Below are 27,359 nucleotides of genomic sequence, written 5' to 3' on the forward strand. Positions count from 1 at the left end.
TTTCATGGCTAAATTGGAGCAGCCTGGAAGCCAATCTTTATTAATTTGCACATTGCACCAGTAAGAGCAGAGTTTGAAGGTTCAATTAGCAGGGTAAGAGCACAGTTTTACTTAAAATATTGCAATTCACACAACGTTATGTGTGACATAGCAGAGTTCAAAAGACGGTGCACAGCTCGCTGGTGCAAGTCTTTTTGATGTATCAAGAGCCACGGTATCCAGGGTAATGTCAGCATACCAGCAAGAAGGACCAACCACATCCAACAGGATTAACTGTGGACGCAAGAGGAAGCTGTCTGAAAGGGATGTTCGGGTGCTAACACAGATTGTATCCAAAAAACATAAAACCACGTCTGCCCAAATCACGGCAGAATTCAAGAACTGTATGTCGGGACAACACATTATTGTGGTCTAAAACCAGGTGTTTCAGTTTCATTGTCCAACCCCTGTATCTCCTAATCATAACTGGTGGAAGGTCTTGTCTGTATGATGCACTCCCGCATGCTTTGGCTTTGCTCTACCTATGAATTGCTTCACACTTAGTGTAGCTAGTGAAGAAAAGAAAAGATACTGGTTGGTTGAGCATAGACAAGTTAATACTACAGTAGGACCCTATTACAGTTTGCATACACATACACACATGCACTCACTTTTTTTACATTGTTTTAATTATAGTTATTTGTGACAATCGTTGGTTGCCTCTCTGCATTTGAAAGCCTCTCTCTCTCTCTCTCTCACTCTATCTCTCTTTCCCTCTTTCTCTCTTTCTTTTTCTCTCATTCTGTCCAGCCTCACACGCTAATGGGCGAGTGCGTAAAATGCTCATTAATCTCAATATCACAGTTAACTGCTTGGTTCTCCCTTGTGACTGATAGTTACTATTTCCATGCCTGTGAGAAAATGGCTTTTACAATTACCATTATGTGGCGACAAATCATATTTTGACGCGGCCGAAAAACAGCAGGTCACAATCAATCGGGCGCGGCGTGAACTATGACATTCAGTAAACGTCAGGCAATATTTATATGCGTAGCTGAGCGGCCAATGAGAGCGCGGGCCCGTCGATAACTAAATAGAATAACAATTGCTTCAGGAGTAGCCTGAGCACAGGGTGTCAGCCGGCACGAGTGAGCTAGTGTGAGAGAAAGAGAGAGAAAAAGAAGGAGAGAGAGATTAAACGAGTGTGCTTATTTGCTGTTGTGTGCTCTGACTGGTGAGCATGGAGAATGCCACAGGCTCTCTCTCTCTCTCTCTCTTTTTCTCTCCGTCTCTAATGAAGCATGTGATGTGTGCATGAGATGTGTGGTGGCACGCGAATGAGGACTAGAGGCACAGAAATGTCTGCACAACATTTCATTCCCCAAATGCATTCTGAGCTAGTCTTAGCGTGAAGGAATGAACTAGCTATTACCACAACAGCAAAGATCCCTCAAATGTACTGCAGTGGCAGCTGGGTAAACCAGGCAAGACACAGACAGTTTGGAGTTATTTTTCACCTGTAAAAGAGCGACCCCCCGCTCTCGACAGGTCCGCGGCGTGCTCCGCTAGCGCAGGGGAGGAAATGTGCTGTTCCAAATAATGCTAACATTCTCGCGCTCGGCAGAGGCGAGCCGTGTCACACTAGCGTCTAGTAAAAGGAGTGTAAGTAGTGTACACACAGCCCTGCAGCTGGGTCATTCTCAACACTCAAACTAACGCAAACCATTGTATGTAAATATTTGACCATCATAGCTGTCATGCAGTAGATCAAGTGTCGCAGTATACAGTGGCTTGCAAAAGTATTCACACCCCTCAAACCAAACAAATGTACTTTATAGAGATTTTGGTAACACTTTATAATAAGGGTACATGTCATGATAATAATTCAGGCATTCATTAAAGGACCACTATGTAACTCATTTTCAGTAGTAAATGATGAAATGATCAGGATGTATCATCAGTTATTAAGGAAACATGTTGAGTGAAAGCACTGGCAGCTCTTGTCAGCACGGATTCAGCAGTATGTTCCTATTTTAAATGTGCACTCCGTCCCGGAGTTTTGTGTTTGTTTTGTCCTCTGACTCCTCCTGTTGCTCCTTCCCCAACACTAACTCCGCCCACCGAGGTTGCCAGCTCTACAGCAGTGCAGCACAGCACATGAGCTAGCAGAGCTGCTTGAGTTAAACCTCAGCTGCTACACGGCTTAAAACGCCTCAGCATGTCTCAAAAAAGCTCAGTGACCAAAGCAGGAGTATAACAAGAGTGAATATTGGCAGTGAGTTCGAACGGTGGAGACTTATAGCGCAAAAAGACGACAAGACTGACCCCGAGCTGCTACTTTTCTCCTGAACAGGTAAGCTAACTGGCTATAGCTAATTCAGTCAGGTACTTTCGCGGAGCTGCGGTCCGACACACCGCAGAGCTTTAGCTCTCCCTCGTGTAACATACAGTCAATATAACTCTAGATACTGGTTTTTGAAGAGGTTGTGTAGATTCAGCCTGCTGAATTTGGCAACCCAAATAAGTTTCATGGCTGGGGAGGGGTGGGCGGAGCAGACTACTCTCTGTGGTGTTTTGAAATTGGACCGCTGTAGCCATTTCACACACTCGCTCTCAGGTCCTACATAATGCATCTTTAAGGATGAAGTCATGAGGAATTACACAGGAACAAATACATGAGTTATGTATTAATAACTGTAAGGTTAAATTAGTCACCATTAACTAATGTCTGTATGAATGAATGAAGATGAATGGAATGAAGGCTTTATTCAGTGCATGAATATACCAGAAATTAATGTGTTAATTAAGCCCATCCTCATTTAAATCTGTAAAACCTCTTTGTATCATAATTGTGAAGTGAAATGAAAATAATACATTGTTTTCAGAATTTGTATAAAATAAAAATCTGAAAAGTGTGATGTGCAAAAATATTTAGTCCCATTTACTCTACTCTGAACCCCCTAAATAGAATTCAGAAGTCACTGAATAAGTTAATAGAGTGCAGCTGTGTGTAATTTAGTCTCAGTATAAATACAGCTGTTCTATATCGACCTCAGTGGTTTGTTAGAAAAACACTAGTGAACAAACAGCATCATGAAGACCAAGGAACTGACCAGTTTATTAGTTCACCAGTTAGTTTATTCTGATTCTGTTGGAGTAACTGCCTTTCATGCAACAATTTTCCACTAAAATTATTGTATTTTGATTGTAGGTTGACTATACTGTAAACACTCCAAACACAAAAAAAATATTTTTTTTGTGAATCAGCTGAATGAGCAATTTAGATGTGTTAATAAGGAAATCTGCATGGAACCACCCTGGCACCACCCTCACCCGTTAACCACCACCAGAGCCCCACCCACTAGATCAAATGAAGATCTGCCATTTTGGTTCAGGATCTCAGACAGTACGCATCAGGATTAGGATTAGCCAGCAGACTTTGTTTGATGAAGGGATCTGTACCTACTGTTCATGACAAATCAGCAGATGAGGGAGATGTGAGAACTTTTAAATAATTCGTTTTTTTGTGCTTAAAAGTGACATTTTGAAAGGAATTGAAACTGGAAAGAATAGATCTCTTTATGTGAGAGTGATTTTTTGCAAAAACAAATCTTGAACATGTTTTGTAAAGAATGTTGTTTGTATATGTAAAAGCAAATTATTAGGAATTACAGGAATTAGTCTGAACACTTTGTGTTATTTTTTGTTAATGAAACTGAATTAAGTTGCAAATTTTGGTGCCCAACATCCTGCAGTATTTCACACTTTTTACAGAACCTGGTGATGTATGTAGTATTTTTAAATAGGTTTTAGCACTTTTTAGTGATATTCACGTGGCATTGTTACTGCTCAGAAGTTTAGAATGTGGATTACTTTATATTTACACACAAACAAACACACGCTGCTGCTTCTGTGAAGTTTTCCAATTTTCCTTCTTATTCTGTCTGTTTATTCCACCCGGAATAAAGATTCCTTCTTCATTTTTCATATTTTCCACTGATTTTGTGATTGTTTTATATCCAGCTGGTATTTGAACAGAGTTAATAAATGAAAAATCTGTGTTCAGAGCTAAAAAGACACAGTTATACAAACATATTTGAATATGTTAAAAAAAATCCACTGTGATTGTCTTACATTCATTCTTTTATTTTACATTTAAATATTCAAATATTCATTATTAAAAGTTACAGTGTTAAGAAAGAAAAATGCAATTAATCTCAATGAATCACAGCAAATTGTGTGATTAATTAGTATATTTTGTAATGGATCTATTAGTTGTTTTAATTATGTAAATCATATTGCGGTGTATGTCATGTTGGTGAGACTGTCTCATGCTTCATGATTCGCAGTGTGCAGGGATTTATCCATTCACCCATATTCAGCCCAGGAACTGTTATTCTTTCTGAGCACACATACACACACACACATATACACACACACACACATATATATATATATACACCCACGCAGCACATTCTACCATTTTTATGGGAAATAACAACCCTGTCAGTACTGTTTTTCATTTTTCTTTGCCTCCTCACTTCCCGTGTCCTTTTTCGTTTCTTTGATTGATTGTTTTAATTTCAAAAACACACTTATCTATTTATTTTTCTTTCTTTTTTTCACACAGACCTCCTATCGGTCAAGGCTAGGTCACTCCATTCCAATTTTGGCGTAAAATAGGAAAATGCAAAAAGATACATTTTCTCTCTCTCGCTCTCTCTCTCTTTCTCTCTCACCCATGCTTTGTTCCCTCTCTCTTTTGGTGCCTCCATTATTTTGACCTCCACATTTTAAAATAAGGTGAAGAGAAAGGGTAAGAAAGGCATTGAAAATTATGCAGCCCTGGCAGTGTGAAATGAATTGTAAGAAGTGCAAAACATAAATGTGTGATGTGAACAGGACACGGTGGGCAGAACTGAATTCAAGCTCATGCAGCCAAATAGCTCTTTTAATGGTCAAATTACGGGGAAAAGGGTTATCTAGAATAATGTTTTCATGGTAAGTGTTCACTAAAATGTATACAAATTCATGCGCTCACCCCACGTTCCCATACAAGCCCCAATAATGCCTCAGGTTAGTGTGGGGTGTGAATAAATATAGAGTGAATGGTCACAGTGCGGGACACTGCCCGCACTGACGCCCAGGTTTTAGTGTGTGCTGGTCTTCCTCCAGTGAATGAAAGTCAATATAATGTACAGATTATCACAAGCAATGTTAAATTAGGGCAAAACAATCTTTAACCAAGGAAATTTTAATGTAAAGACCACAACTGCAACCTGTAATATCCACACATATTTTTTTTTTCCCACAGTAAAATGTGGTAAAATTACTGAACATTAAAACATTTCACATTTAGCCTTGAGTGTTACCGAACTGAAATCTATTCATTAAATGAATGAAATATGATTTAGGATTTTTTAAAACTGACTTTTGTGTCCCGCATCCCGAAAAAAAAATGGCCTACTTGAACTTAAATGCTAAAATGTCCAAGTTTCAGATAGAAAAATGTAAATTGTAACACCTCAGAAAGTTGGAAGAGCCACACAAACCCTGAATTCAACAGTTTCTTCTGTCTGTGCACATATGCTTCTCCCATTATCTTGTACGGATGTGCAAAAATTCTATATAAAGCATTATCAACGGGTATCGCTAACAGTGCTATGTAGTATGTACAATGCCAGCTGTAGTAGTGCTGGGCAATATGGGAAAAATCATTTATCACGATATGGAATTTTCTATATCACGATGATGATATATATCATGATATACCACATTTAAGTATGTTTTTGGTTATTCTTCGAAAAATATGATAAAATAATATCATTGCTTACCCCCTAGTGGAAGATCTTTAGCCTGCTAAACATGAGTAAAAGTGTGTGTGATAAGTACGGGACATGTGAGTGACGTACTTTGCAACATGTTATAAAAAAAACAGTAAATACACAAGTAGCAAGTAAACTGATTCAGGAAAGACAAAACAAGAAATGCATTTATTTCTAAGTATATGCAGTGGAGAAAATTAGCAATACTTAATTAGACACAGAGGATAATAATCAGTACTAGTGATGATGAGCAAGAGAACATTTCCTGATTGGTGGGTCTGGGAATTCCACATACATTTCATCGTAGCCTACTTTATATATTTGCATTAATAATTGATGAAATTACTGTAGAAATGATAGGGACGATAGAAGGTAATTAGCACAATAGACACTTATCTATCGCCCCCCACGATATTTACCGTCATATCGCACAGCACTAAGCTGTTGTAAACTTAACAGAAGCAGCTGTTTCAGAAATGTTTTAAATAGCTTAAAACTATCAAAATGTTCGGGGGTTTTCACACCTGTAGTTTTTGTGCTCTGATCTGAATCAATAAACAAGTCTGTAAATTTATAGTATTTTCCCAGTTGTTTGGTTTCGATTGTTTTTACACAGGGAAACGTGCAAGCGCACTAAAATACGTCACAACAAACCACATAAGAACGCTCTGTGACAGACCTATCCAATAGACCTGTTTGAAGTGTGAGCAAGAAAGTAAATACAGAAAGAAGGTCTTGTGTTCTGGGTTACTTTTTTGGACTAGGACTAGCTTTATTGGATGTTTTGACCAAGAGTTTAAGTTTGCATACCTAGCTGCTTGGTTTTTGTGATGATGTCAGGGCCCTGAACACATCCTACACACCACCTACTCAAGAGACATTTTATCCACATAGACATTTAAACAAACAGTACTTACCTGGATCCTGTGCAAATTGCGGCGCGTGAGCCACCCGGGTCCTTAAGGTCTTGGTAGAGACAAAGGGTTGTCATGGGGCAGGGGGGTCTGGGGTACCTGTGAAAAGAAAACAGAGAAAATAATGTATTAACAATGTAATTTTATAAGTAATACTTACCTGGATGCATGTGTTTTTGTCTGTAAATATGTAAATATTGTACATAAACAATTGTGTACAGTTATCTTACCCACCTGCCCACTAGTTATTTACTACACTACTTATTGGATTAGCCAGGGGTGGGCTAAGAGTATTTAAGGGCAGGCGGGTACATTAATGGGGAAACACACACTGGTTGAGCGTGGCTGGTATGCCGAAGGGAGATACTGTTTATTGAGCATTTTGGTGGTAGCTGCCAATCCACCTTAAAACTCCTTCCAGTGTATAGTGTGTAAATAGTTTGTATATATTGTATATTTCGTCTTGTTTTCGTTTTGTTTTTGGGTTTGGTGCTTCGTTTGTCACAATAAACACTTAAAAACGGATACTTTCCTGGTTCCAGACTGTTTTTACGTCTCTGCATCACCTCTCTCCGGTAACCTCCTGACCACTTGTCCTCACACTACCACAGTTTTATACACCTGTCGTCAAGAAAGTAAATAAATGTAATGATTTGGTAAAGTCAATACCTTTGGCACTATAGTTTATTAAGCTTTGCAGGGATGTCCACTGAAGCACATTGATGCCACTTATTAGAATACGTAGTTCCTTTACACTCAGGAATACTATTGCTTTCAATTAAAAAGAAAGAAATCATAAGGACAGTGCACAGTGCAACCACTGTGTTCTGGCCAAATTCACATTCCCAGGCTGCATTCTTTTTTTTCCTGCCCCACATCTTAACAAGAAAGCAGACTTGAGTGTGGAGCCCTGCTTTATTTGTTTTAGGGCTTATATTCTCTCAGGGAAGCCAAATAAAAACAAAGGGTTAAAAATGAAAATTAGTTTCCAAAAGATTATTAGATTTGCTTACACTAAGCAAGTTAATCCGCTGCAGTCAAATCTCCGCACACTGCACCTTGTCTCCCTGCTGTGTCCATTGAGCTAATTTTATTACAAAAGTCAAAAGTCTAATTTAGGCCATTAAGCAAATTAAGAATTCCTGTTTTGAGAGTTTCCATTTGTGAGTCATTACAATACAGAAATCTCCTCTCATTCAGATATTCATATTCAAATGGTTGAACATAAACTAATGTACTGCATTTTTAGCTACTAGCAGCATTAGCATAGCAAACTCACTCCAAAGCCCATTCATAGTGTTATGCCTAGGTAGTGTATTTGGGCTTTAGAATGGTAGCCACTAACCCACCGCCTCAGAGACAGGATTTTCTTAGCTTAAAACACGGCTCTGTGGCTCAGCAAAATTATATATGTGGCAATTATGTGGCAAATATTGCTGCTGTTTTGGTGGTGCTGGGAGGAGTTTGGGTTGTACTGTGAGGAGTTTCAGTTATAGAATGCGTTATTGTGGTTGGTCGGGTGTTCTTGGTGAGTTTTGAGTAATTATCATGAGGAATCATCAGAGATGAATAGTAAGGAAGTGCCTATACCTCAGTACTAAAATGCTGTATCTGTATCTACTGGAGTGTTACTCTTTCTTTAAATTGTCTCGTCCTTTGTATTTATTGTATTTATTGTTATTTAGTGTTATAATTTTATAATTTTATCTTGCACTGTCGTCACTCCTGCACTTTATGTTGTCTATTGCTTGTTGTTCCATGTTGCACCATGGTTCCGGAGGAACGTAATTTCATTACACTGTGTACCTGTACTCAGATGTAATGACAATAAAAGCCTCTTGACTCTTGACTCTTCTTCTACTTCCACTTTTACTTCACTACATATTTTCCATATCACTTTTACTCTGATAGATTTGTATGTATCATTCTTGTTACAATTTTTTTTTTAATGTTAGCAATCATTCCAAACCCACATTATCACTAAAGCCAGAGCCGTAGATGCTCTGCACTGTCACTGGTTTGATGAAGCGGCTCATCACTGAGTGAATCAAGCTGATCTTATAAGAAGCCCCTGCTGCTTCTGTTCTGCCTTTAGCCAACTTTAGCCTTTAGCCAACTTTCCACTGCTTTCTGTAAAAACTACATAACACAGTACTCTACTTTTATTTTCAGTACTTGAGTTGTAGATTTTAAAATAAACTACTTACAAGTATAAGTGTTTTTTTTTTTTTACGTACAGCCTGGGTCTTAAGTAGTTTATACATCTCTGGTAATCAGGAAGTGAACGAATCAGGGATGGAGGCTTTCTTAGCTGGTGTTACCTAAATTGTGCATCTTGCCACCGGCTACCTCATCATTCATAAAGGTGATGTCGGTCAGCACGAGGCATCTGTGAGCTGATGTATCAGAACTGAGTCGCTGTGCTTTCCTCTGAGTATGGCTACTCAGCAATGCTGCATCAGCAGTAGTTAGAAGTAGCTCAATTATCATATATATTAGGGGAGGCATGTGCTAGTCTTCACCCTCCTGGTGTTGGAGCATCACTAGTGATAGGGGGAGTCCTAATGAGTGAGTTGGGTAAATGGCCGTGTAAATAAGTAGAAAATGGGATTAAATTTTTAAATAAAATTATAAAAAAAACATTATGTTTTTGTGCGCTAAGTTGCCTTAGCTTGGTTGCCATGATGAGGAATGATGAATTGGAATAATTTTTCAACCAATAAAAGTGCAAGGGTAATCTACGTGATGCACATGTGCACAACCAAATTTCATTACAATGAAACAAAGCATGATGAAGACAGACACACTTGACCTGGGTAAGCATTAAGTAACTATAACGTAAAAAATGTCTATATATCTAATCAGATATATAATCAGGTCGGCTTGACTAAGCCATGTTTTGGACAAAGGAGTGATTGTTAGCAGCAAGTGGTTGTTGTGTCAGAGTTAGCCTAGCTGGATCTCTGTGGCTTTAACTTGGTTTGTGGTGCTGTGAAGCTGGAGAGTGTGAATGGAGCACAGACAGGTAGGAAGGTCTATGGTTTTTAAAAGCACAGTTGTTTTATTGACCGACTCACGGCCATGGCTTCTGCTTCTTCTTCAGTCGTTTAGCAGGATGTGTGTCCCAGGGGAAAGGTTTACTCTTGCTGTGGTGCAGCGCTGTGCTTTTGTGGCCTGTTGGGGTGCTGGTTTTCTTATCTTTATGATCCTCCGCCAGCTGTGCTTAATTGTCCCTGCAACTGGAGACCTCAACCATTTCTCTCCAGGGAGGCCATCCAGGTGCGTGTTCAGTCTCTTGTCATCTCGAGATGTGACTACTGAAACTCCCTTCTGGCTGGTGTCATCAGGTTCCTGCAACTGATCCAGAATATGGAAGCTCAACTTGTTTTCCTGAGTTCTGAGGTTTAGTAATGTTACTCCCTGGCCGCTTACCCTTCTCTGGCTTCCAGTAGCAGCCGATATCAGGGATAAAACCTGCCCAAAGCCCAAAATGGCCCAGCTCCTCCCTACCTTACAGCAATAGATTTAACTCCATCTCTACCAAGAGCTCTTCATGCTTTAACTATGGCTAAGCTTGACCCACCATCCCTCAGGACTCCTGGAACATAAAGGCATCCAGGTTATTATCTTTCCTGGCAGCAAGGAGGTGAAATAAACTCCACAAGAGTTTAAAAAAGAGCAGTCTGGCAACTTCAGACCCACTTCTACGCTAACTGTATCTTGTTCTTCTTCTCAGGTTTTTGTATAGTTAATGTAATGGCCTTGTGCCTACGACCGCAGCACAGCAGTGCCAATATTACACATTATAGCACTCCCTCTCGTGTATTATTGCTTAATTGTGTGTCAGAATAAGTATCTGGAAGTTTGAAAAACTATAGCTATTACATTGATGTGCACCACAGCAACCACCTTGTAACCACATAGCCATACCTTAGCAACTACCTTGGATACCATAGCAACCACCTTTAACAATGTGCTGACCCTCTAAGCAAGCGCACATTGCAACCACCCAAAAGCACTATAACAACGACAACCTTGGAATCGCTTAGCCTTACCTAAACAACCAAATGGAATACCGAAGTAACCACCTTGCCACACCATAGGGACCGCTAAGGAACACAACTGCAACCAACCTGCAACATCATAGAAACCACCTGGAACACCACAGCAGTAACATAGCAACTGCATTAAAGTAATAACCACTTTAATTGTTCAATCATTCTGTGCTTTTTTTCAGAAAATGCGCTTTTACTCACATTCTAGAGATTCTAGAGTTTTATTTTAAATGCCTAAAATGTCAGTAACCATACATTTCCATTTTCACTGTTTCAACTGGAAAAAAAATAGTATGTAGTGAAAGAATTTATTAAAATGTGCAGTATGATTCGTTTTTTTAAACAGCACATTCATTTAAGTAGCTCAATTTTCTCTCACTTCAAAGTAAAAGCCAATAATGTGAAGGTAAATGTGCAGAAGAAGAAAGAAAAATCTTTAAATGCAGTAGTGTGAAAGTAAAAGTCTCCTTCATTTGAAGATAATTTGATGAAAAAAAAGTAAATGCACTTTATTACTGCCTTAATAATGTTTCCGTTCTTAAGAGAAAAACAGGTCAAAGAAATCATAAAAATGTAATTTATTTAAATTGTCAAATGGTCAAGTTTAGAAAAGGGGTCTTTGAGAAGTCTCTGAAGATTTCTTTGAGGCACATGATCAGATGTAGCTCATCAAACCTATCTTACCTGACCAATGTAGAATGTAGAATCTTTCAACTAGACAGACTACAGTTAGCCACTAGAAAAAGTATTAGAGGACATATTCCAGCATAAGTTTTCACCAGGTTTGCAATCATTTTGGAAGCCTGTACCTATCAAAGAAAAATCCAAATATTTCAGTGTATGTGAAACGTAGAAAGCCAGACTGAGTGGGTGCAGCACTTTTCACATTCTAGAGATTCTAGAGTTTTATTTTAAATGCCTAAAATGGCAGTAATCATTGTCCATTTTCTTTGTTTCAACTGAAAAAAAGAAAATAGTATGTAGTGGAAGAATTTACTAAAATGTGCAGTATGAGTCATTAAGTAGCTCAATTTTCTCTCACTTAAGAGTAAAAGCCAATAATGTGAAAGTAAATGTGCAGCAAAAAGAAAGGAAAAAATCTTTAAATGCAGTAGTGTGAAAGTGTGATGCCTGACTGTAAACAGGCAGAGAGAAAATAAGAGACACTGCTGGGATGTAGAATGAAGCAGTAAAATTTATTGAAATAAACAACAAAATAAACAATATAAAAGAGGACTTGAGCAACACACTAAAGTCGGGCAAAACTGAAAACAAATATAAACACTGACAAAGTAAACGGGACTGGGCCAAAAGAAACAGGGACTAAGGAATAAGTGGAACGGCCAAAACAATAAAACCAGGAAGTAGTAAGGGGAATGGGGAAAAACAAAGGGAGCACTAGACTACAAAATAGCAAACAGAAAACTACTAAGCAGAGCTTAGGAAAATGGCTAGACTAAGAAAGTAAACAGGGCAAACAAACAAAACAAGAAATAAAACAGGGATACTTAGGCCGGGAGGAGTCCAAGGAAAAAACAGGAACTAGGGATGACAGGCTTGGGAGATAGAACGCTTTGTAGAGTAGCAAACAGGCTGGAACCACAAGGAAACACAGACCATGAGAGCGACCAATACTCGGCAACAGCAGAGAGGAGCAGCGTGCTTATAAGCAACTCTGCCCAGGTGAAGCTGATCTCTAATCAGGGCTGGATGACTGCATGAGCGTGCCCTGATTAGAGGAAGTCCATATATGGGCATGGAGTGCCTCTCAGAGTGTGTGTGTGTGTGTGTGTGTGTGTGCTCTAATTAGGGGAAGTCCTTATTTGGGCATAGGGTGCTTGGCTTGGCTGGACGGGCCTGACAGAAAGTAAAAGTCTCATTAATTTGAAGATATTTTAAAGAAAAAAGTAAATGCATTTTATTACTGCCGTAATAATGTTTCAGTTCTTAAGAGAAAAACAGGTCAAAGAAATCATAAAAAAATTAATTTATTTGAATTGTCAAATGGTCAAGTTTGAAAATGCGTATTTTGAGAAGATTTCTTTGAGACACATGATCAGATGTAGCTCATCCAACCTATCTTACCTGACCAATGTAGAATGTAGAATCTTTCAACTAGACTGACTACAGTTAGCCAATAGAAAAAGTATTAGAGGACCTATTCCAGCATAAGTTTTTTTAACCAGGTTTGCAATCATTGTGAAAGCCTGTACCTATCAGAGAAAAATCCAAATATTTCAGCGTATGAGAGACTTAGAAAGCCAGACTGAGTGGGTGCAGCTCTAGGAATGGCACTCATCATATTACTTCAGACGTCTGGTTGGATGTATAAAAGTGTAAAAGTCTTCAAACGCACTAGTCTTCACCTACACTGATGTACCTACAAGTCAATTAAATTCATCCACCAAAAATCATTTTTTTTGTATGTGAACTTTGTACACGGTGTGATTATTACTTGTGCTCTGAGCACTGCTGAAAAAAAAAAAAAAAAACGAAATTGAAAAGATCTATATAGTAACGAAAAGACCAAACAATATATGGATATATCATAAGGACTTGGCAGATCTTTGGTCTTCAGAGCAGCTTCAGTCCTTCTTATGTCGATGTTTTGAACCATTTCTAGAGGGAAATTATTAGTGGGACTTTACTGAAGAGTAACAGGCCCTCTATCATGTTGAACAGTTGGGAGCAGGCGATGTGGGGTGAAGACGTTTCTAAGAAAACCTTAGAAACTGAACAAAGGGCAACACATCACAACACAGCTCTTCCTTCAACTGCTCTAGGTCTAGGTTCTGCACTGATTACAGCAGGTTCTGCACATACGCACATCACTGGATACAGTGCTTTTCAAATAGCAGAGGTCTATCATAAATATCAGTCTAGTGAAGCTAATGATGAGCAGTTTGATGGATGCTGAGTGGGGGACACTTTCAGTTCAGTTCAGTGGACGTTTTTTTTTAGGCGGTTGCATCAACCTCTACAGGCCTGTCAGGCAAATCCAGCTTTCTGCCCGTCTTCCTTCCAAAGGCAGCTTTACAGTGTTTGAAATGTGTTGTCATGATTTTTGGACACTTGGAGTCTTTCTCAACGTGCATGATATTTTTTTTGGCTTCTTTTTCGAATGAGAAAAAAGAAGCCAAAAAATTTGCCAGTCAACTTTCTCTTCTTTCAGAGTGTTAAATGTTTCATATTAGTTTAGAAACTGCACAGCGTGATGAATCAAGTGTTTTGAAGGTCAATTAATAAAAATAGGCTTTTGACAGAGAGATATCCTCAAAAACAACAAAATAACACATCCAGGTTGTTGTAAAAATTGTGCAGTTATGTCTCAGGCAGATATGCAAATGATTACAGGTGTGATCTGATTAGAAACTGGGTCTTGTCACAAGAACAAGTTCTTTGGATCATTGTCATGATGCATAGCCCAACTTTGTTCATGTAGTTTTAATAATGATTGATAATGCTTTATAATACAGCCCGCATTTTAGAGAGTACCCAGCTGGCATTTCAACATTGAATCAACGTAAATGTTATGGTTGAATCAACGTTGAATCCACTGTTGATTTTGAAAAGTGAATCAACGTTGATATGGCAACGTTGATATGGCAACCATTGAACATTAAATGTTTATTCAACGTTACAATTTCAATGTTATCACAACCATTAAACATTACATGTTGATTCAACATTAAAATTTCAATGTTATCACAACCATTGAGCATTAAATGTTGATTCAACGTTAAAATTTCAATGTTATCACAACCATTGAGCATTAAATGTTGATTCAACGTTAAAGTTTCAACGTTAGCACAACCATTGAACATTAAATGTTGATTCATCGTTAAAATTTCAACGTAATCACAACCATTGAACATTAAATGTTGATTCAATGTTCAAATTTCAACGTTAGCCCAAACATTGAAGATGAAATGTTGATTCAACGTTACAATTTCAACGTTATCACAACCATTAACATTAAATGTTGATTCAACGTTACAATTTCAATGTTATCACAACCATTAAACATTACATGTTGATTCAACGTTAAAATTTCGATGTTAGCACAACCATTGAGCATTAAATGTTGATTCAACGTTAAAATTACAACGTTAGCACAACCATTAAACTTTGAATGTTTATTCAACATTCAAATTTCAACGTTAGCACAACCATTGAACATTAAATGTTGATTCATCGTTAAAATTTCAACGTAATCACAACCATTGAACATTAAATGTTGATTCAATGTTCAAATTTCAACGTTATCACAACCATTAACATTAAATGTTGATTCAACGTTACAATTTCAATGTTATCACAACCATTAAACATTACATGTTGATTCAACGTTAAAATTTCGATGTTAGCACAACCATTGAACATTAAATGTTGATTCAACGTTAAAATTACAACGTTAGCACAACCATTAAACTTTGAATGTTTATTCAACGTTCAAATTTCAACGTTAGCACAACCATTGAACATTAAATGTTGATTCATCGTTAAAATTTCAACGTTATCACAACCATTAAACATTAAATGTTGATTCAATGTTCAAATTCCAATGTTAGCACAACCATTGAACATTAAATGTTTATTTAACATTTAAATTTCAACGTTATCACAACCATTAAACATTAAATGTTGATTCAATGTTCAAATTTCAACGTTAGCACAACCATTGAAGATTAAATGTTGATTCAACGTTCAAATTTTAATGTTATCACAACCAATAAACATTAAATGTTGATTCATCGTTAAAATTTGAACGTTATCACAACCATTGCACATTAAATGTTGATTCAATGTTTTTTCAACATTGAAACAACAACATACATTACTTTAGTCATATTTCAACCACATTTCAATGTTGAAGGTTGGTTGTGTGCCAGCTGGATAAGTTTATTTTACTTACGGTGTAACTTCTCTGGATGAACCAGTACATTCAAAAAACGTACCGGTTCCTACAGGTACTTTAACTGTGGGTATAAATAAAGTACAACCAGGAACAAGAGTGTAACAACTCTGTAAATTTCTGAAACTTACCTTGTACTTCCCCAACACTTTCTAATCATTTTGCCCTTTGTTCATGGCAGTTATGAAGGCTTCATTCCAGTCACACTTCAGGAAGTCATTATTATTATTCTAATAATAATATGAGTTTGAAAAAGAAGATGAGAATTTGATTTATGCTTTTAAAAACTGTCAGGGGTGGAGCAAGAAGAAAACGTATAGTTGGTAATGTCAAGACTTAATAATTAATAATTTTTATATATATCTTCAAAAACACAATCAGGAATGCTGAAATTTTAAAGAAATTAATTATAAATTAATGCACAGAAACCACAAAGATTTATATTAATGGTTAATAAACCCACACCTCATCTGATTTTTTTTTTCTTACTCTATAAGTACACAGTACTTAGTACTCAGTAAATACTCAGAAACAACAGGAAGCGGGCTGTAATATGTAGAGTGTATTATGTACAGTGTTTTACTGTTATTACTCTGTAAGTACACAGTACTTACCCTCTAAAACGCAGGCTGTATTATAAAAAGCGTTATCTAATGATTTATAAGTTGTCTGACCAAAGGAGGATGGGTCCCCGCTTATATATTAGCCTTGATAGTACATGTGTTAGTACCTGTAATAGTATAAGGTATATGTGAGCCTTGGTTCTTCCCAAGGTTTCCTTCTCCTCCAGCTCTCCTCCAGGGAGTTTTTCCTTAACTCTGTCGCTCACTGGAGGTTCTGTTTTGTATGTTCAATGTTTGTTTTTTGCTTTTTTTTTGGACTTTTTGTGCTGCTACCACATTTCTGTAAAGCTGCTTTGCAACAACATCAGTTGTAAAAAGTTCTATATACATAATTTTGATTGAATTTAATTCCATAAATATAGGCTGTTGTTACTGTTACTGTTGTTTTAATCATTCAACAGAGCTTTATCTATTTTATAGCCATCAATATATTCATGCTACATGAACATTTGCAAGCTTTCTTAACCTCCATGCAAAATTTGGTCCCTTTAGCTCTATTTTAAAACTAAAAAATATTCATTTTTCATACATATTTGAATGCGTTTCGGTAAGTTTTGTTTGATCCCCTATTTAATACTAGTCGGGGATTATCTGCAGACCTTTACTTTCTTCTTCAGCAAGTACAGGTAAGTCCTCGTCTTTGAAGTTCAGCACAGACAGACTCTGTGGATCAGGTGTACCCACAAGCGAGTGGCCCATTCCAGCGACTTTCTGAAAACCTTCACGTCTCCATACGCCTCGCTCTTCTCATAACTGCTTAGCCTGGGCTCATGGCAGGCACCTGCTAGACCTCTCAAATTCAGCTCCTGGAGCCCCTCAGCACTGCACGCTCCTCTGCCTCACCTGCTCTGACATGCCCTGAACCTGCTTTATAATTTTGAGCTGAATCAGGTTCGCTGGAGCAGAGAACACACTAAATGCAGAGCTGAGGCTTTCCAGCATCTGACTTTCAGTGTCAGTCTCTCACTTCACAGCAGCCAAAAAATTCCATCTCAAATTAAAGCACATCCAAGTATGGATTACAGTCTATATATAGACAGTCTATATATATATATATATATATATATATATATATATATATATATATATATATATATATATATATGTATAAGATATTTGAACAAAATATTTCTCATGTTTCAGCCTGGAAGCAGCATGTCAGGTTCAAAAAATACAATACAATACAACTACAATACAAATAACTGCTCGTTTTAGCATATTAACAGGTTATATAATCCTTTGCTGTTGTCAAACGCTGGCAATAATGATTGTGATTGTGAATCACAAGTTACATCAGTTTGGATGGTTTTAATACAGCTATTCTTTTGTTTTGAGTCATTGTCTTGCTGCATAACCCAACTTCATTTGAATTTTAAGTGACAAACTGATGATAGTCTTCTTAATCATGAGCAGAATTCTATAATATATTAAATATGTCATATTGAGGTCTGCACAAGCAAAGCAGCCCTGGACCATCACCACCTCTATCACCACCATGTTTGACAGTTGATATGACAGAGGAATTCAGTGTTTTATCCAAGACCTTACAGGATCTTATTACTGTAATGTTGGGGACCCATGTATTTGAAAAAGTTTCGTTTTTGATTCATTACCATGCCGAATATTATTCTAAAACTTTAAGGGATTTTTCTAAATGTTTTGTTTTTCTGGGATTGTATAAAATTGCACCACATACCATGACACCAACCCTCCTGGAAGTGTGATGCATTACAACAAACCTTTCCAAATCTTTCCTTAAACAGATTTAGGGTTTGTCTTTGCAAGACAAAAGCAGACTCATCACTAAAGATGATGCACTGCTATTTTGCTATTCTAATTGTCTTGGTGGAGATGACCAATACCATAATTTTCGGACTATAAGTCGCAATTTTTTTCACATGCTTCGAATACTGCGTCTTATATAATGACGCAGCTAATATATGTTTTTTTTTTTTCGAAGGAGTTAACTGGCTAACAGGCTTCATGCTGCCATCAAAACTTGCCAGTTCAATCTAAACATTGTAAATCTAAACTTACTGTAAACAAACAAAAGTGCTTTACTCACCCAGACAAACTGTTTTCAATAAAACAAGCGTGTAAATTAATCCAGGGCTCGTCAGGACAGGAAATAATTTTTTTAGCTCTTTGACATCAGTGTGAAACATGCATTTAAAGTGGTGCATTGAGCTGAGTGGAAGGCTTGGATGAAAAGCGGCGAGAAATAATTTGCCAAAACTTGGTCGCATCCGAAGAGAAACTTTTGCTCAAGTCTGGCAGTGAATCCTGACATCCTGGTGCGGAGCAGTGTCAAAAAATACACTATCAGCAACGGGTTAGGAAAGGCTGGACTGCTGCATGATGAAGAGGACAGCAAAATCTCAGCAAAGCACCATGCGTTTCTCCGTCACGCACAATATAGCTAGGCTGCCAGTAGCGATGCTTTCACAGCAAAATCTGGACCACTTTTTCCTGTTAATATTACGACTTTATTCTCAAAATGTTATGACTTCACTCTTGTGACTTTACCTGGAAGACTGTATTTTTTTAAATCGGCCATGTCCCAGCACTGTTATTAGTGTATGTAGCCTATTTACTTAAAGTATTATGTGTAAATATATCATGTTTTAATGTGGACAACTGCAGCTTATAGTAAGGAGTCGCCTGTATATGCACACATTCTTTTTCTTTTTAAAATGAATGGGTGCAGCTTTCATTCAGGTGCGCTCAATAGCCCGGAAATAATGGTGTTTCAGCAGGACAATGCTCATCCACACACTGCTGCCATCTCAAGAGCTTGTCTTAAAGATGCAGATGCTATGCCATTTCCTGGATTATAACAGCATATATATTTATAATGTGTGCCATGAGCGGATGTTTTACAGTCTGCTGGCAACTACCCATCTCTTCTCCTGAAAGCAGGGATAATTCAGGATTATCACAGAATTAATTAAAGAAGCTTTAGAGCTTCTCCAAATGGCTGCCATCAAATCGCACTGTGTGACTCCCAAACAAGACAGCGAGGGAGGTGAGATTAAAAGCAAAGGAATCGCATTGTGGTGTTTTGTCAGAGTAAGCTCAGTGGCAACAGAGCAAGAGACGGGTCAAGTGTTTATCAGCTGGATGTCTGAGAGGATTTCTCTCTCTCTCTCTCTCTCTCTCTCTCTCACGCTCTCTGGTGTGACCCTTGGCTTACTAACTGCTACAATTACTCTCGTCCCAGTATGACATTTATACCCGGGACCACTGTGTCACACATCACGAAATTAGCATACATTCGGGTCTGCATTGGTCTCCCGAGGTCAGTATGTCAGCTTTAAATCAGTAAAATTTTGAATGTAATGTCAGTGCTTTTTGACCACGCTGAAGCGCTGGGTCAGACCACATCACAACACACACAGACTCACTAATGAGATCATCCCCTGCATTACAGAAAGATTCTCTCTTTTATTTACCTACCATCTCTAATGTCTTATTCTATTATATGTTATTTAAGCAACAGTGATGGTATAGTTACTTTGAAAAAGTAATCGATTACTGATTACTGATTACTCCTTTAAAAAGTAATTTAGTTACTTCATAGATTACTTGATTTTAAAAGTAACTAAGTTTCTTTACAAGTTACTTTATTAGTTACTTTCAACAGCTGCAGACACCACCTCCCGCCGCCTTAACATAAACATTATAACCAGTTTTGCCAATACTCCCTTTATTGGAAAATGCATTTTTAACAGCAACAATGTACCTCTACACATTTAAAAGACGTTTAACTTTTCCTGAAAAAATAAGTTTTTTATAAAAATAAAAGACCATTTCTCTTGAATTAACTTAACATAAATAATAAAAAAAAATATATATATGGTCTTTCTTGATTTCACTTGTTGAACCTGTTGACCGTGTATATGGTCTAGGCCAGGGATCACATATATGCGGACTGCAGTCAGGGTCCGGACCCAGACGTTGTCCAATATTAATCTGATCTATACTGGATTGGAAATTGTAACGCAATAGATTAGTTACTAAGTAACGCGTTACTGACATCACTGTTAAGCAATAGATCACTAGAGGGAGAATGTTCTTGTGAGTAACATCACGGCTGTGATTTGGTCATTATTCACGATAACACACGACGTTGAGTGTTCTTTTAATTTTATACAAGTTTTTTTTATATAAAATGAATAAAGGAGTCAAATAAAAGATCCTCAAAAAATTGATAATGAATATGCTTTAATATGGACTGTACCTTCCACCAAAAACGTGTTTCACAACAAGTGAACTTTAACAGAACTGTAGCTACAAAACAGCGTATGGTTCATACAAACTAACACCACCAACATAAGCTTAAAACCAAAATAGGGGATTAAGGGAATTAGTAAATGTTCGGGACGTGAAATAAAGCTGCCTGTTTTCTGGGTGGTGCTGGTTAGCTAGCTGGCTGGTTAGCTGCGCCTGCAGGACTGTGGTTAGGTTAGCATAGCTTGCTTTAGCTCAGCATTAGCTTAGCTTAGCTTAGCCTAGCCTGGCTGGTTAACATTCAGGCTATTAGACTGCGGCTGAGGTAACTAATGGATTTTCTTTTTCTTTTTTTCACAAAAGACAAGCCAACACAGTGGGCTGTGAACGAGCGTGCTTTGGCTGGGTGCTAGCCTGTGCGAAGCTAATGCTGCTGCTGGTTCTGCTGGAGGTGATGATTCAAAAATGTCTGGCGTGTATATGCTGCTACTCCGCAACGCGTCTACAGAGTGATACAGATTTAATGTGAGAAGGCTAGTGTTAAAACACTTAATTACCAATCAGATTGTGTGGTCGGAACTAACTGTTGTATAAAAGCAAACATTATTGGCAAATGTTTCAGCTAGTTTCACCTCTTTTTAGGAAAGGGACAAAAATCTATTTATCCTAAATGCACTTATAATAGAAACCAGTGTGTTCATTTGACACTAGACTTAACTTTAAAAATACAATAATCTTACAATATAACCATTACACCCAGAAAATTCAATGGCTATACTGTAAAGACAAAATTCTATACTCTTTTAATACAACCATTACACACCCTGGCTTACCGGAACACTAAGAGTTCATCAGTTTAGTGATATTGTGTTGCATTTACTTCCCGCTAGTGCCGTGGTTAGCGGCTAATGCTAATGCTGCTGCACCTAGCCCTCACACAGAATATTGGAAATCTAAGCCTACTGTAAATAAACAGAAGCGCTTTACTCACCCCAATAAGAAGAAAAATCTGTGCGGATTAACATCCAGCGCTCATTTGAAAATGTTTTTTTTTTAATTATAGTTTTGTTTACTTAGCTGCTTCCCGCAGCTTCCCCATTAGAAGGGAAACATGGTGGCACCCTTGTTCACTTCGTTGTAGGCATCCTAACTAGTGCACCTAATAGTTTGAAGAATAGGGTTTGGAATTGTTTTTCTGTTAGAGCTGCCCTATTCAACTGCAAGTGGAGACTAAAAACATCAACAACAGCTTACATGGACCCAGGTGACATGTCTATGGGTGTTCCATATGGGGAGCCCAACTGTGACCCAGTAAGTTTTGTCCATGGATTTCACATTGGCCCCACTTATGCATGTCAGTGATGGACCACATCATAATTAGTAATGGGACCAGGAGGGGTTAAACATGGGTTCTTCAACTGGGTTGTAGGTAGCTCAAGAGGCCAAGATGGAACCTGAGGGAGGTTAAAGTGGACTATAATGAAGGAACCATTCAGGAAACCCAACTGAGTTCTGGTATAAACAAATGTACAAACTCACCTAGAGCCTACATAGCCCACACTCCACCCATGTGAGCCTTGCATGAGAATTTTGACTGGGTAACTGTGAAGCAAAGGGTAATAAAAGATCATGGTCTATATGGTGCAAATCTGTGCTTGTTTGCAACACTTGCTATTGTTGTAAAGGTTGTTTCTGAAGGCCAAAATAAATGTTTAACTGGTTTCGGTTTGGATTCCATGTCCAAGAGTTGCTTAAAAAGGGGTAAAGAAGACTGCATTTGGACTCTAGAGCATTTAAAAAACATGCTGTTGTTATGAGTATAATGTTGAAAGATGCAGAAGAGTGATACTCACCTGAAGCAAAGCTCCACCTGCAAATGTTGATTAAGGAAATGTTGGTGTTTTTGGCAGGGGCTATTTAAAGCAGTCAGCTCCCCCTACTGTCAGTAACTGGTGTTCAAGCTTTGAGCTAATCTTACATGACACACTTTACACATGCATTTCTGGACAAGCTAAAGGATATAGGTATCAGGTGGACTGTCATGACTGTCACAGTAGAGTAATATTACAGGATTTTACACAAATATTACTTAGGTTATGCATTGTTATGCAGTTCTTTTGACTGTATGTCATGATATTAATAATGCCCTCTGTGTATCAAATATTGAAGTAAAACAGCAGACTTTATGTTCTAGTGCAGTTGTGCAACTGAGCCCCTTGCAGTGACACATTCAGAACAGCTCAAATAGACACACACACACACACACACGCACTGCCAGAGAAGAAGTGGTAGAAAAAAGCAGAGCTGGAGAAGAAGAGACGAATACTAGTCAATGACAAATGTCTACTACAGACTTTACTATTCTGCCCAATTATAACCACAATTCAGAAAGAATATTTTTCATTTAAAAAAAGAAAATAAATTAAAATGCCTTTCATTTACTTTGACTTTCCAAAAAGGTTGGGAAGGGCAATTTAGAGCTAGCAAAGGTAAAAAAAAAATGTCCTGATATTAACAATTCCCTATCCGTATTAAATATTAGAGAAATATAAATAATATTTGGTAATGGGCACAGTGTGATTTTTGTTTAAAGCATTGCATTTTTAAACAAGAATTTTAGCAGGGTAAATTACGCAATTTACCCATTTTAGCTGTTAGCTGTTTTTAGCTTTTTAACTTAATGCAAATGAGCTATGACACAATGAAGCAAAATTCTAAACTGATTGACCTAACAAATTGTTTGCACCAATCGCAGACACAGGGGTCCAAGGTTTCCACCATCTGCTCTCTAAATTTTTGGGTCCTTCTGCACTTTGTTTCTAACCTCAGCAGTGTGGTTCTGATTTATCCATGTTTGCACAAATACAGGGACAATTTGGAGAAGTGTGGAAGCATGAAAAAAATAGTGGGCAGTTTGATAGGTACCTTTCTAGATTAGCCAGCATGCCCACAATTCATTTCTCTCCAAATTAATTCTGTAAAAATCCAAAAATGCATCACATAAAACAGGAAAAAATTACATGTAGAACAGTTGTTAAAATATATTTTGGTAAAAGATGCCATAAACTTTTAAGAGAAAGTATGATACTGCAGTGGTATGAAAAACAAATGGCATACATTTGGGCATCCTTGTCATATTATTGATTTGAATACATTTTGCACTAATTATTGGAACACAAAATTTGTTTGGTAAGCTCATGGACCCTTAACCTACACACACAGAAGAACACTCATAGTCAGACCAGCTCCAAAGACCTACATCATCTTTGCACAACTTTGCACAAGGAGAGACTGTATGGGAGAGTAATGCAGAAGAAGCCTTTTCTGAGCACACGCCACAAACAGTGTCACTTGAGGTATGCTAAAGCACATTTGGATAAGCCAGCTGCATTTTGGAATAAAGTGCTCTGGACTGATGAAACTAAAATTAAAATTTTACCTTTAATCAGAAGCCAGACTCTCATTAAAAGACTTTGTAAATTCTATAAATTCTGTAAAAGGAGGATCTACTAAATATATGTGATTTTTGCACTTGCCTCATTTTGTTTAAGGAATTATTGCACACCTTCTGTAAATCCTATACATTTCACTTCTCAAACATCACTGTGGTCATCTGCTATATGATATATTTAGCTAAAATTGCTGCTCCTAACAACCAATGATTTATAAAGGAAAATCATGAAAATGATCAGGGGTGCCCAAACGTTTTCATACCACTGTAACAATAAAATTGTAAAAAGAAAGTACATGAAGAAGTCTGTGTAGATATTCAGATAAAGATATGTTCCCAGTTTCACACGCTCTACATGTCATGTCTGCTTTATCAGGGGATGTTAGCAGGCACACCAGCACTCTTGATCAGATCCAACACTTTTCATCGCTTGCTCTCCATTTAACTTTGATACCCCATAAATAACCACTCCATAATTTGTCACATCCCTGTGAACGCTTGAGCTCACACTCCATTTTCAAACATGAGAAACGTTCCTTGACAGCCACCTCAACACCCGCTCAAAGTTTAGTCAGCACAAAGATTCGCTTCTGAAGTCCAGCCTCATTGCTTTTATTAGCGAGCTCATGAGCAGGCTTTGTGTTCTGTCACAGTTCTACAACTGGGCCCAACGCAGTGACACATTCAGAACAGCTCCAGCAACGAGTGGTAGAAAAAAAGAGGGGTAGAGAAAAGCAGGACTGAAGAAGGAGAGATGAATACCAGCCAATGACTGCAGATTTACTATTCTGTCTAATTATAACCTAAAATCAGAAAAAGTTTAGAACAATATTGAAAAGTAATTTTAAACAATCAAAGTGTTTGTTTTTTTTACATTTATTTTGACTAGAAACAGTATGAACCCAAGCTATTTCATGTTTTGTCTGCTCACCATAATTTAACCTCAGACATTACATTTCGTCTTATCTTCCCCATGCTACTTAATTTTTTAAAACATTGACCCTTTGGCCTCATATGGAGACAAAAATTCTACTTGAGTAAAAGTAAAAAAAGTACTCAATTTAAAATGTACTTTGAGTAAAAGTTACATAGTTACTTGTATTTATTTGATGTAAAAAAGTACAAATCATAAATTAAATAATTATTAAATTAAATAATTTGGATCTTTCAGGCAGTATTTGTTCAGATCACCCCATAAAACATTTTCAAGAACAAGTGGCATAGGTTTCTATGATCCATTTTTTTCTTTACTGTTAAAAAGTTATGGTCATATAGGTGACTATGAACCATATTTTTATAGTTTTAAATTATTATTATTATTTATTTATTTGCCATTGCTAAACTTTAACTGCTATTTATATGTATCCAAGCAGATTATTTAAATCATACAAAAAAATATTGGTCGGCACATGCGACACATACGACAGTGCCGTAAAGAAGCACATATCGATGGGTAGCATAACTCGACAGAACACTGGTTCCCCCGAGCCGTGCACACAGACCCCAGTCTACACAGCTGATTCACTGAGCGTCTCTCCCGCTAACCATAATAAACACTGCTGGGAAAAGTTAAGCTGCGCTGCCATGTGGTGAGTTTTCTAATGTAGCGAAATAAATTACTTGTGTCAAAATGTACTTGAGTAAAAGGAAAATTACCTATTCTAAAAACTACTTTAAAAATTACAAATTACTCATAAAATCTACTCAATTACAGTAATGTGTGTAAATGTAATTAGTTACTTTCCACCTCTGGTCACATGACATTACAATCAATTGATTGAAAACAAGATGACAGAAATCCCAGTCAAAAGCTTCTACAGCCAGTTCAGACAGAAACATGGGCCAGGTAAAGATTCCCATCAAATCTTACATTTGAAACTAGTTTATTTACTCACTATAGAAAGCTGAAATTTAGTTTTTGGACTAATTGGGTACTTCTGATCCCAAATGGCAAGAATAAGTTTTATATGTTAAAATAAACTTTAGTTTTTATGCTTATTTGGTCCTACTAATCCTAAAGACCTAGGAGAAATAAAACATGCACACCAGGCAAAAGTCTAGGTCTCAGGAGTTTAATTATCATCAGATCACAGGACTTATTTCCAAAAACACAAAATTTTGTGTTAAGGATGCAAGACTGAGGATATCTTCTGATAACTATTCCATGAGGGACATATTTTTGCTGGTGAGCACCCAACACTATCTAGTGAGCACCAGATTGATGGTATCGTAAAATCTGGTGCTCATCACATGGTATTTCATGTTCACCGATAGTATCTGGTGCTCAGTGACTAGTATTGACTAGTATTGTGTGTTCATCACATAGTATCTGGTACACATTTGAAAGTATCTGGTGTTCAGCACATAGAATATGTTGGCAAGATACCTATAAGTAAGTATCTTGTGCTCACATATTACTATTAGGCGCACACTTAAAAGTATTTGGTGTTCACCACATAGTATCTTGTGCTCACCTTACAGTTTTTGGTGCTCGCCCGATAGTTTTGTATGCTCATCACATAGTTTTTGATGCTCATCACATAGTATCAAGTCCCTTGTCCCTTTAATAGTCTTGTGTGCACCACATAGTATTTAGTGCTCACCTGACAGTATCTGGAGCTCACCACATAATATCCTGTTTTACCACGTAGATTCTGGTGCTCACCACATAATATTAGTGTCACAGGAGCCAAACACGGGACACAAAACTGCAAACACAATAAAAATGGTTTACTGAATGAGGACTTTGGCAGATAAGAGTGGTCAAGAGCAAAATGGCAGCGTAAATAATCAACATAGCAGAGTGTATCAGGCAGGAGGTCAAAAACAGATACTACAAAACAGAGCAAGAGGGCAAAGCAAAGGAATGGTCAAAATACAAAAATGGGTTAGAACTAAAAGAAGCTAACAAACAAAGGGCTAGGCTAAAGAGTAGTCGAAAAGGCAAACAGGGTTGGCAAGAAAAGGATCAAAACACAACACAAAACAAAATGTGAGGCGGAAGAGCTTTGTAAAATAGGTTTAATACCAGACAAGAAGTGAGCGAAGTGAGTACTATTCATAGTGCTGAGTGCAGGTGTGTGTAATCAGTAGGAGGGCGAACCGGAACACAGATGTTCCGGCATGTCTGGATAATTGAGTACAGGTGTATCGTGAGAAATGGAGGGTTTTTTTTGGAGCATTAGAGTCTGTGGCAGGCAGACGGACAGTGACAGGACTGACAATTGAGATTAGGGGCTCGCCTAATAGTATCTGGTGAGCACCCATTTCTTATCTGAAAAAATTACTAAACAACTATGTTCGTTTAGGGGCTCTGAAGAAATAAGAAAAATGGGGGGAATCAGATTAGGGTCATGTTATTTAGAGG

The sequence above is a fragment of the Astyanax mexicanus genome, chromosome 8 (genome assembly GCF_023375975.1).
Source record: "Astyanax mexicanus isolate ESR-SI-001 chromosome 8, AstMex3_surface, whole genome shotgun sequence".
Taxonomy (NCBI): domain Eukaryota; kingdom Metazoa; phylum Chordata; class Actinopteri; order Characiformes; family Acestrorhamphidae; genus Astyanax; species Astyanax mexicanus.